We start from the raw sequence: 13,152 nt of genomic DNA on the forward strand, positions 1-13,152 counted from the left end.
ACAAATTCGGTCCTGTCATTAATATTGTAAAGGACTTAGGATAAAAATAATCACACTAAGTATTCTAAAAGCAAATGAATTCAGAAGGAAAGCTTTTTAAATGCAGATGACATTGCAGAACACCTGATATTCAATTATTCAGTATAATTCATTTGCATTTTTATTTGTAAACACATTTTTGTGGTAGCACACTTGAGCCACATGAGAAACAACCGCACTTTTAAAATTCTCAAGAAAGCAATAATTTAAGCCATTTTTGAATTTAGAGGACATAAAATCTACAATCTGGATATTCAAATCTGAGAATATCTCTAGTTTTCCAAAACTAGTATCTCTAATCACACATACAGTACATATACTAAAACTGTTGTGTCTGTTTAGTACTTTGTAAACTTCATAGGGCAAAACATTATCAAGAAAGGTATCTCAGATTGCCCACAAGGAAACTCTGTGAGGAAGCCAACAGGAAGTTTGGAAATCCTCCCACCTCCCATTGCTTTTTTGCCACCCCTGGTTATTTTATTTCTCTGTTTAGGTAATGAAATATCTCTGAAACATGACCCAGTGGGTCATGAGTTGTCTATTTGCATGTATGTATGTATGTATGTATGTATGTATGTATGTATGTATGTAAAGTAATATTTTTTGTATTCAAGGACTTAATATGGTGATAAAATATCTATCCCACTCTAGGGTTATTTGCACAGGGTTTGGCTGAGAGCAATGTATGTGATCAGAAACTCATATTTAATCTTGCTATTCAATATTTGTATCTCATTCAGAGCTTCTTTAGTATATTTTATATCAAGATATTTGCTTTGTAGCCATTAATGTTAATTAATAAAGCTACTGTAATACCATATTTTTTTCTTTAAGACTGCAATCAGTAAAATGTCTAAATTTTGCTTAAAACAAACAAACAAATCAAGTTTCAAAGTTTAGACCAGCATCAAACATAAATTGCCTCAGAATTACACATTTCTTTTATGTTGACTTCTGAATAAACCTCGATTAGTTCTCTTAAAAGGAGATCCACATAAACAATTGAAATTCAGACTGAATGTGATATCAGCATATTCTTTGCTTTATACTTAGATTTGCTGAGGCAGAGACCATTTTAAAACAAACCTTTCATATAGCATTCCTCCCAAATACCCTATTCCATCTTCTCTTTGGTGAAGTCAACTATTGGAAATAAAACTGGGCACCAGGAGCCATTCAAAATTCTGTACCAATTCTGTAGACAGAGGAACAGCGTAACAATTTTTCTGAATTTTTAAAAGGGAAGGATAAACTCATTAACCGTTTCACAAGGTTCTGATTCGAGACTGCTTCTTCTGGACCAACTCATTTGATGCCTGCTTTATTAATGGAGTATTTAACTTCCTACTGTTGCTGAAAGTTGATTTTTATCACTTTACTTATTGCAACTAACTATGGGCAAAGACAACCTGGTAATGATGAATTAAGAGCCTTTGCCAATTGCCTCCCATCTGCAATTTAGGACTGCTTTACATTCAAAACTTCAGGAGTTTATTCCACTAAAATTCCCCCTAAAATTGGGGAATGTCTTGGGAACGTTCTGGAGTATGCAACATGAAGATGAAAATGACTCAGTCATGCTGTGATTTTCTCCCTTAATGTTTGCTTACATATATATATGCGATAAGAAGAGAGGATGTAGACTTTTATTGCATGTGAGAGAGTGTATGTTTACTAGAAGCTGTTGCAAATGCAGTCCATACTGTCCAATTTTGATTCAGTCTAAGAAGTATCCTCTTAGCTAGGAATAAGCTTCACACAATTCAATTGGACTCATCGCTGAATGGGCACTTATAAGATCACACAATACATGCAGCCACTGATTCAAATGGAAAAAAGCACAGACAAAAGAGAGAGCAGGGGTTGAAAATTGGAATAATCTTCTGCTGTGTTTGTTTGACAAGTTTATCATTTAATTCCCTGCAAGGAAACTGCAATCAATGTCATGCGTGCTTACCTGGAAACAAGCCAGATAAGAAAAGATTGAGAACAGCAGTTTTTCCAGTTGATCTTTTGCTTGTTCTAAATTTCCTCAAATGCAGAGAAAAGTGTATGCAACTGAAACAGAGGACCTACCCACATCCCTCTGATAGCATTAACATGCCCAGCAAACTACTTTTTAAAGAATGAAGGCAAAATATACGTGTCCCAGTATAATGTTGCAGGATTCAATCTGGGGTTAATCACTGGGACCAGAGGTTTAGTTTTCTGAGCTTTCGGACTCATGCTGGAGCCCAACTTCACAGAACTTCTCTCTAGCGGATGAGTGCTTTGAGCTATTCTCTGTGTGGTATTTATATGGTGCCTGTTTTGGGTGGCTTTTTAAATGTTGATTAGAGTATTGTTGACTGGCTATTAAGTCATTGGCTATTGTTTCCTTCGGCTGACAAGCCCTGACTCCTAAGTACTTGATAAACTGGTGGTAAATCAGCACTCCTGTTGATTTGGCAACAATCTTAGTAGCTACAAAGTTGAATGTATGTCCTTGTTTATTGTTCATACTGTTCGTTTACTGTTCATATTGTTCATAGTTTTCATATTTTTAAAGAATTTATCTGCATCGCATTGCCTTCGTCTCTTATCCCACTCTTGACACGGCTTAAAACAGTACTGATAGTCCTTAATTTACAACCACAATTGGGACCAGGATTTCTATTTCTAAGCAAGGAGATTGTTAAGTGAGTCAGGGCCATTTTTTACTATCATTTTTGCCTGAACATGCACCGTTATCATATAGGTAGCTATTGTGGATACATCACACATTGCAAAGACCTTTAAGAGGGAGGTACTGGCTAAGAAGCTTGGGTAGGGAGAAATGGCAGTGGTATGAACAAAGGTAAGGCAGATCTTAGCATATATCTACACCAGTTCTTTCATTTGGATGAGGACACTTTTGAGTTGCTCCTGCACTTTGAAGAATTATTCTGGTCATGTGAACTATACACATACAAAAATTAACAGGACATGCTAAAAGTTGTCCTTCCTTCTCAGAATAAAATAATGATCAGTATAGACATCTATTACCTTGCCCTAAATATAATCTGGTCAATACCGGTATATCTCCTTCCTTGTACTATGATATGGTATACATATGCATCTTAATTCCTGAAAATCAGCCCAGATATTAATTTTACTATGCACTTTCACCCATAGAAATTCTTACTAAAAAGCCATTAAGGTAATGCTTGAACATGAATTAAACATAGAGCCTATCTTTTCATTCACTTTATTTCACACACATAAATGTTTTACATCAGCTTTCCTAATGCAGTTAAAAATTAAATGCTTATAGCAAGGTTAGTCTTTCATCAGGCAGGAAACTGAAGCAGAAGAGTTAGAGACTATTACAGGAAGGTTAATTAACACCTAAATTTAGGTCAAAACAGTGTGTTTCTTTCATTAATAGTTAAATTGTTGAAATGTAACCCAGGTAATATTGAAATGTAGTCAGGAAGAAACTAGTTATGTACAAGAAAAGCTGAATAGCCAGGGATCTCAGATTTCTATGATACAGAATTTTGAGCACTGCAGAAGAACAATAGAGCAGCCTACCACAATCTAGAATAACTATGCCATGAGTTAGTAATCATGCCAATTTGAGAAGCATAACTAAGAAATTTTGACACAAAGCCTGTGCTTTAGTAAGATGTTCATGGTCTTCCAGGATACTACTACTGCATAATTCAATAACTTGCATTCCATTCTCATTCTCTGGATATTAACACAAACCCAAAAGGACAGAATTTGTGACATCATGATGTATTTTTCATCATTTGATGTCATCATAGTTAGGTACAGATACCAGGATATTTCTTCATCTTCGTTATTTTTATTTTAGCAGTTGTCACGGACAGTGATTACATTACCATAACAATTATTTTGTGAGAATAACATGTTCTCCAAATTTCAGAGGTATCCACCAGTTCAAAAAGTTTGGAGATTCTTGGTTTAGGCAATGTTAGGTGCAATCAATATGACATGATGTCATCCCTTGGATGATTCTCCAGATACCTCCTTAGATGTCAGCTCGGGGGAGGATGAGCCAGTTCCTGGCATGTCAGGAACTGAGTTGATTGATGGCTCTGAATGCCGTCTGGAAGGGATTTGGCTGAGGCTCCAGCTGGGGAAAGCTTGCAGTGGCAGACGGCCAGAGAAGAAGAGGAGGAACTGCCTTCTGTACCTGATCTAAGAACACATAGGGCAGAGAAAAGGCAAGAGCAGAGAAGGTCAGTCAGACTATTCGAGAGGAGAAAGACCCACCCATCTTGATGGACTGCACCGGAAGCTGGCTATTTATCACAGGAGAGAGATGGAGGTGTTGCTGGGAACAACATGTTTGTTTTCTAGCTGTGTGTTTTCTGGTTGTCGTGATTCCTGCCTCACTCTGGGATTGACACCGTGCTTAGAATTGAACCATAGCTTGGAAACTCTGGACTTTTCTTTCCTCGTGAGCTCTCTGGAGAGTAGATTTAAGTTTTTCCGATGGAATTATTTTGTTTGACCAACTTTCAAGTGCTTTGTGGACTATCGGGCCATTACTCTGTAGACTAACTTTGGTCTGCTTGTGGCTGGACTTAATTGGAATAGTTCTGGGTATTGGTCAAGGGAATTGTTGCAGAACATTAATAAACTCACTAAACCACAGTTATGTGTCTGTATAAGTGAGCGGGGCAGCACAAATACATTGAAGTCAGTGTAATTCAAGTATGTCTAAATATATAACACAAAATGTAATTTGGTTATACCATGGTTATCTCCCCGATTTTACATGTATTTATTTAAAATTGATGTCTGTTAAGTATATGAGATATCTTTTTAATGTATTTTTAACAATTAAAATTAATGAGAAAAAAAGGCTGATTAATATTGGATTCTAGAATAATTGCATATTCAATCTTCAATGTGCCCCCCCTTATCTGTTTTTTGAACTCTACAAAGTTACATTACCAAAAATTGGCAGCAAAATACAGCAGGAAACAAAAGGAAATGCACTTTCATCCTATCTGGTTTAATCAAACTCTTAATATATTTTTTAAAATCCCAGATGCCTGTTAAAATGTGAAAAAGTAGACCCCGATACTTACACCTTTACGATATCATCATACCATTTTCCTGCCTTCTGGAATCTTTGGCTAAAAAAGAGGCTTTCTGTTCAGATGGACACTATGGAATCAGGCTGCAGCTCACTGAGTCACCTGATGGCCAATGCGAGGCTGCATGGCTCATGCAGTCTGTCACAGTAGCTTTCTTCCCCAGCTGTATTGTACTGGTTAGAAGTACAAAAGGTGTCCCCTAACCCCGGACTGCAGCCAACTATTGGACCATGGCCTATTTGCATCTAGGCTGCGGGCTGGCACACATAGTTTGATTTGTGCAAGTGGCGCGCCAGCACACACACGCATGTGCACATATGTGCATGTGCATGCATGCCAGCCTGCCAGTGGTGGTATTCAGCCAGTTCTATCTGGCTCAAACGAATCGGTAGCGGCGGATGCGGGAGGCTTGGCCCACCCACTCGGACGTCATCAAGTCCCGTTTTGACGATCTGTGGAGGTGCGGAGGTGGCGTATGCATTCACATTTGCAAACCGGTAGTGAAGGTAAGTGAATACCACCCTGGGGCCCGTCCCTCGTGTGGCCCGCCTTCCCTCTCCCACCCCCGGCCGGGCCACCAAGACACAAAGATTGGGGACCGCTGAAGTAGAGGATATTGGCAGCAGATTGTTCTCTATGCATTAGAACACGAACTCAGGTTTGATCCAATGGTCTACCAAAACCATAGGAAATTCAAAGAGAAGCCTTTATCCTTGGCTTTAACCTCTAGGTTATATCTGTTAACCTGTTACCTTTTCTTTCCATCCGGGCACTGAATATTTGAAAAAGATATGAGCCACAACATATTCAAGTAATTTTAAGGTTCTTGAACAAGAGAAAGCAAAGTGCAACATACTTCAGCAGAATTCTCTATCCAACTTTGCAAGTTGCCTTCTCAGGCTTTTGCTGCTGTCTGGAACTATTGGTCTGTACTGAAGGAAGATAGGTTAGTGTGTCCTCAAGAAGTGCTGCAACCCATGCCTCACACCCTAGTCAGGCCAGTGAAGCTGATCTTTTTGAGATCCACAACTCAAGGACCTCTTCTGAACTGAAGGAGAGATCGTAAATGTGGGACTTTACAGTATTGCAGGAGCTTGCACTGTTATCCACAGAAAACTACTGCAGGAAGGTTAATTAACACTTAAATCTAGGTCTGTTACAAAAGGCAGCATTCTAAAACAGTCTTTCTTAACCTCAGTAACTTTAAGAAAAGTGGACTTCAATTCCCTGAAATTCCTTATGTGGAGTTAAAAGTCCACATAACTGAAAGCTTCTTAGGCTGAGAAAAACTACTATAGAAAACCACCAAAAGCTGTTCTTTCAGTAAATTACATCAGGAACAGATTATAAAGAGATGCATGTCAGTGCCAGGGGAAGTTACTTTGAAAATTGCTTGTATTTGGATTTCACCTGTTTAACTGCAGGTAAAATTGCTTTCATAGGGAAAAGGGAACCTCTCAAAATAGAATCAAAAGAGCCAATATCTCATGTACATAAAAAAAAAAAAAAGATACTGTTATACAGTGTCAGATACACATGAACACACACATATTTATTTTCTGACAGGTGCCATACTTGTCAGATCTCCTTAGATAATCCTATAATAAACTTGAATATTGAAGATGCCAAAATTGCTTATCCTGTCGTCTTGATTATTTTTTAGTTTGTGCTCCAACTACCTTAATTGCCAGACTGGAGGCCCATTAGGCTGTAATTCACAGCTTGAGGGGAATGAAAAGGCTAATTTTCTCTCGGAGGCCTTCATTATCTCCTTATATCTACAGGAAAAACTTGGCAAAGCATAATTATCATTCATTTCCAGATGATTTTGCCAGGATGCCCTTGTCTTTCTTTCTTTCAAAAAACAATCCATCCTCTGATTCAGTAGCTTATCAAAAGTCATGATAAAGGAAATAACAGAGGCCAGAGGTTACTTGCAAAGATCCAAATTTTTCAAAGGCACAAAAGAAGAAAGGAGATAAGATTAAAAAGACTTTATGGTTGTCCCTTTTTCCCCATTCAGTATAAACCTTGCTAAATCTGTTTTCCTAAGAGCAGAAGTCCCCTTGAAGGACCAGGAATGGCATTACTCACTTTCACTAGACTGCTTGGACAAAAAATAATGTTGATGGATTCCTCTCAGCTGTACAGAGACTCCTGTTTTTCTCTTCAAACATTACAGAACTCTTTCTCCAAATATTTCAGCTTCAGATGTCCATGGAGATTCTCAATCAGGCACGTCATGGTTGTCCTATAGGTGCTTTTCAAAAGGCAACTGGGCTTTTTTTTTTTGCTTTTTCCTTGAAGACAATTTGCTTCCCATCCAAGAAGCTTCTTCAGTTTTGACTGCTGCATGGTGCAAGATTTATGTCTTGGGTCATGGTAGTAACTTCCATAAGTGACAAGATATTCCAGTGTAATACTTTCAGAGTTGGCCTTTTTCATGGGAGAGGTTTAAATTTTTTCCTGGGTTCTTTTTATCTTGCAGGTTGATCTGTTTCTTATGTACACGCATAAGTAATTTGTATGTGTGACTTTCTACTTTGAGTGATGCTGAACTAGGAAGAGATATCATTTGACTGAATGGTTTTTGAAGTTATCTTCATTTATTAAAGCTATTTATGTATATACAACCAATTCCAGATGGACTCTTGTGTGGGGGAGGCAATCATTTTACAATTATGAACTGCAGGTGTTTGTTTGTTTTTTAAAGTACCTCTGAGAGTGAGGATGGGGTGATGATAATAACTAGGAACAAAAGGAAAAAGCTATACCTGCAAACTCCATATCTCACTTGCCGGTTTTGGATTTTGCTTAAGATTCATTGCAGTGCATAATTTTACCAGGCCTGTCTAAGCTTAAAGCAACCCTAAAAAATCAGTGTGTTTCAAACTTGGCAACTTTAAGATGTGTGGATTTCACCACCCAGAATTTCCCAGCCAGCATGAAGACTACACATCTTAAAATTGCCAAGTCTGAAAAATATTGCTGTGGACAAAAAAAGTTACTGATCCATTATTTCCTCAGTGTATGTGTTTTGCATCTTGGATTCAGCTTCCAAAGAACCTTGGAGATCTAAGATCCTAAAAAGTGGACAAAGTAGTAGTACAAAGTACAAAGTAGAAGTAGAAGTGGGTTTATTCAGTGAAACAATATTTTGACTCTGATAATGAATGTCCATACCTCTGACCTTATTATATTCATGGTTTTCTTATTCTGATTCTATAAATCCTTGCGATTTATATTGATTTTGATTGTTTCCTAGTATGATTTGATTGCTTATTGTACCCTATGACTATCATTAAGTGTTGTGCCTTGTGATTCTTGACGAGTGTATCTTGTCTTTTTATGTACACTGAGAGCATATGCACCAAAGACAAATTCCTTGTGTGTCCAATCACACTTGGCCAATAAAGAATTCTATTCTATTCTAAACCAGATCTAAATATTAAAGATTTAGGCTCAAAAATAAAGAATTCCATAACCTCATCATTCATGGTTGAGCTAGCTACAATGCTATATAAACTCCTTAAATTCACCATTAAATGTCTAAAAAAGTATTTTTTGAGGCCCAATCTTTTTCTAAAAACCACATCTCACATGCCGAATCTGTAGAGTGCAGATAAATCAGAATACACGGTACGATTTCAGAGTGATGTTATCCCATTTCTGAATCCCACTGAAGTCAGTTGTGTAACTCTGATTAGCCTTGCTGGATCTGGAATTGATATGCTAGGAAAGATGTCATGTTGAGTCCTGTAGATTTCCCGGAAAAACTTCACATCTGACTTTTGCAAAACAGTTTGAAAGTACAGCCAAGCCAAATTTACATAGCTGCAGCATGATGCAGACATACATTTATTTATGAACTTCCTTTTATTTTTGTTTATTTTGCAAACGCAAAGGAACAAAAACCCAATGTCACTGCTCACATCAAGCTAATTTGGAGGCTTCTTTCAAAAGGACAGCTGTATTTATTAATACAAGGCATACCAAAAAGTGACACACAGATCAGCCATCTCTGAATTTCTTTGTTGGCCTTTTGTTGTTGTTTTTATACTAACCCCATCTTCTCTTCTTTTATGCCAGGTATAAAAGAAGAGAAACCCATGCACTTTGGGCTCATCATCTCTCCCTTTAATTGACCCATAGAAGATCAATTTCATGCTTCTGGTACGTGTATTTGTGTGCATATGTGTAATTGATTTACAGCAACCACAATATCTAGCAGGTTGCTTTGATGGAAAGCTAGGGGAAGGCAGATTTTTAGTGAAAAAGAAATATGAGCAAAGAAACTGAAATCTCCAAACAAATCTTCTCAACCCCTTTTATAGCATCCTCTGTTGCTATTTAAAAATTTCTATGAGTTCTACACCTTTGAAAAGGTGACATGATTGCATGTCAGGAACATAGTAGCTGGGAACTTTTCCCAACAGTTGTGATCCTGCTGCGTGTTTTACTGGTGGCAAAACTAGGGAGAGAAAATGTCTAAATATACTGAAGGAACAAGTTCCATGGACAGGATCTTGAACTTCTGCGGGGGAGAGAGAACACAAAATGTGCCTGTTTCCATGTCAGTTTTTGAATTTTGCAAAATAAGTCAGCATAAATTTCTTTCTTTCTTTCTTTCTTTCTTTCTTTCTTTCTTTCTTTCTTTCTTTCTTTCTTTCTTTCTTTCTTTTCTTTCTTTCCATCCATGTTCAAATGTGTTTTCTATGTATTATCCCAGCATACCATCATGTATAATTTCTAGTTTATATAAACATGTTTGTGTCTCTAATTTTTCATTACTAAACAGTACAAATGTCAGATGCAAATGCATCATTCTCTTACAGGTTTAAGAGATGTGAATGGAAGAAATGTGTATAAAATGTGGCGTCATTCAATTTATTTTTCTTTCTTGGCAAAGGAAAAAATTAAATTGTCTTCAAGGACACTTCAAAGGGTACTTTGGATCTAGTCCAAAGAAAGGTCACTGGAGCACAAAATAGGCAATTGATGGAAGCCACAATGATGTCAATATGACTTTGCAAGTTACGACAGAACTTGGCAAATGGTTCATAAATTATTTAATGAAGTTGCTATGACGCACATAATGGTACTTACTGCAAGTAGATGTTTATAAGCATGGATAATAATGGCAAGATGCTGCCCTTTTCATCTACCCTGCCTATACACATGTAACCTATGGACACATATCATTATTAAGGAGGCCAGTACAGTATAATGGTTAATAAGAGGAACTTTGGGCTAGCTAGCTAGTACTGAAGATGTTAGGTAATGAAATGTCCACGAGAAAACAACCAAACTCAGAGAACACCGAGGACACCATAAGTTAGACATAAATCTGGCAACTGGGGATAACATTTCGTGCTTTGAATGAAGTCAACACACTGGATGGGAATTACAGCATTTGCAAATACACATCTGCAAGATACATTCAGCAAGTGTTTGAATGAACAATGACACTGATTGAGTGGTACTTATGACAGGTCCTTGTATTATGGTTGTAGTGCCCCTGTGGACATGTGGTTCACAATCTGAATGATCACATGATTGCCATTTATGACCTACACTGCCGGCTTCTGACAAGTAACATCAATGGGGAAACCGGCAGGAGGCAGCAGTTGGTAATCATGTGACATCATATTTAACAATACCATGGGATTTGCTTAACATGGAAACCAGAAGAGCCAGAACTGCTGTTGCTAAGCAGTGCAATCATATGATATTGTTATTTACAACCACATTGCTTAGCAATGGAAATTTTGATCCCTCTTACCAGAATTAAGAATATAGGATTACCTATAGTCAGTTTAGAGAGGGTTTATGCTATTACAAGTGTAGCAATAGCACTTAGACTTATATGCCGCTTCACAATGCTTTACAGCTCTCTCTAAGCAGTTTACAGAGTCAACATATTTCCCCTAACAATCTGGGTCCTCATTTTACCGACCTCGGAAGGATGGAAGGTTGAGTCAACCATGAGTGTATTCAACTTTATGATGGAACAAGGGTCTTCATTGCTTTATTGTTCTTGTATTAATGTTAACAGCATAGTATTTATTTATGGGTTAGAGCAGTGGTGAAATCCAATTTTTTACTACTGGTTCTGTGGGTGTGGCTTGGTGGGTGTGGTGTGGCTTGGTGGGCGTGGTTTGATGGGCGTGGCAGGGGAAGGATACTGCAAAATCTCCATTCCCACCCACTCCAGGGGAAGGATACTGCAAAATCCCCATTCCCTCCCCACTCCCGGGGGAAGGATATTGCAAAATCTCCATTCCCACCCCACACTGGGGCCAGCCAGAGGTGGTATTTAGTAGTTCTCTGAACTACTAAAATTTCTGCTACTGGTTCTCCAGAACCTGTCAGAATCTGCTGGATTTCACCCCTAGGTTAGAGTAATATTCCACTATTTCCTCCAGGAATTGACACAATACTTCCTTCTGCCAAACCAATGTAATAGTAGTAGTAGTAGTAGTAGTAGTAGTAGTAGTAGTAGTAATAATAATAATAATTGCAACAAATTGCAGCTTCCTGCAATAACACCAGCGGAACTGCAAAATACCGCGTTACTTGGAACATCATACATCTTAAGAAGGTACTTGGTTGATACCTAGGACGCTGGCAGCAACCCGTATCAACCATTAGCACCAGTCAATGGTATTTGTGATGCATTTTTGAATGTTCAGGTGACTGAGTTTCATGTTTAATGAATAAAGTAAATAATAATAATAATAATAATAATAATAATAATAATAATAATAATAATAATAATATCATCACAAAGTACCAGGACTTGCAAACTGAAGTTCAGTGACTGTGGAAAAAGAAATCGTGTGTTGTTCCGATTGTAATTGGAGCCCTTGGAGCAATACCCAAAGGGCTACCCCACTATTTAGAAATTCTAAATTTGCCAGACTTGAACATTTTGACCCTACAAAAAACCACCTTACTTGGAACAGCTTACATCCTCCGATGATACCTTAACAGTTCCTAGGTCCTTGGTTAAGACTCGAGCTGCTGAGCTATTAACCAGCCTCAAAGGCTGTGAATCTCACTAAAGATTAACTAATAATAATAATAATATTTAAGAGGTTGTGTGTATATATATATGGGGGGGGGGGGGGAAGAGAAAGAGCCATATTCTGTCAATTATAACTGTATATACTGAATGTGTTTAGGCATATCACAGTCTCCCAGTAGTTTAAAAGAAAATATTAAGCCACAATGATAGAAATCCGAAGCTTTAAGTAAAGCTTGCTTAAAAATGCAATAATCACAATGCCAGTATTACAATATTTTGAAGAAGCAGATTGTCAAGCTGGTGGAGCAAATACTTGTATTAAGCTGTAAAAAATATTTATCGGTGGGCAATGCCGGAGTGGAATAATCAGAAAAAGGTCATGGTAACATGCACCAATCCAACTACCGTTCTTCTTGATATTTCTGAAATTTAAACCTCAAAACATGCTTTACATGTCAGGTGGCAAGAAAGACAGAACTTGCTTTTCTTCCTGTGTTGTTAGGACACAGGTCACTAAGAAAAATAATTCTGACAGCAGGAAAACCACAGTGCTATCTATCTGTCTGTCTGTCTGTCTGTCTGTCTGTCTGTCTGTCTGTCTGTCTATCTATCTATCATGGCTCCTTCGTGATACTAGACACCTCCTTTCTTCCTTCCTGCTCAGGTAGAGATACAAGCCTGTGCAGTACCAAATGCTGGCTCGGTTTGAAACTGGAGCCATTGTGGATTATCACAATAATCGAGTCACAATGTCCTTTTGTTCCTATGAAATTTGTTTGTTTACTAACCTTTGCCTGTTAGGATTAAAAGCATTGTTTATATTAAGTATATGAGAAAAATTTAAATACTAGACCAGGGGTCTCCAACCGTGGCAACTTTAAGCCTGGTGGACTTCAACTCCCAGAATTCCCCAGCCAGCTGGGAGTGGAGACCCCTGGTTTAGACCATTAAAATATTGCATCTTGGATTAGAATGGAAATGGTATTGGAT

The sequence above is a fragment of the Pantherophis guttatus genome, chromosome 1 (assembly GCF_059756535.1).
Source record: "Pantherophis guttatus breed Tessera chromosome 1, ASM5975653v1, whole genome shotgun sequence".
Classification (NCBI taxonomy): domain Eukaryota; kingdom Metazoa; phylum Chordata; class Lepidosauria; order Squamata; family Colubridae; genus Pantherophis; species Pantherophis guttatus.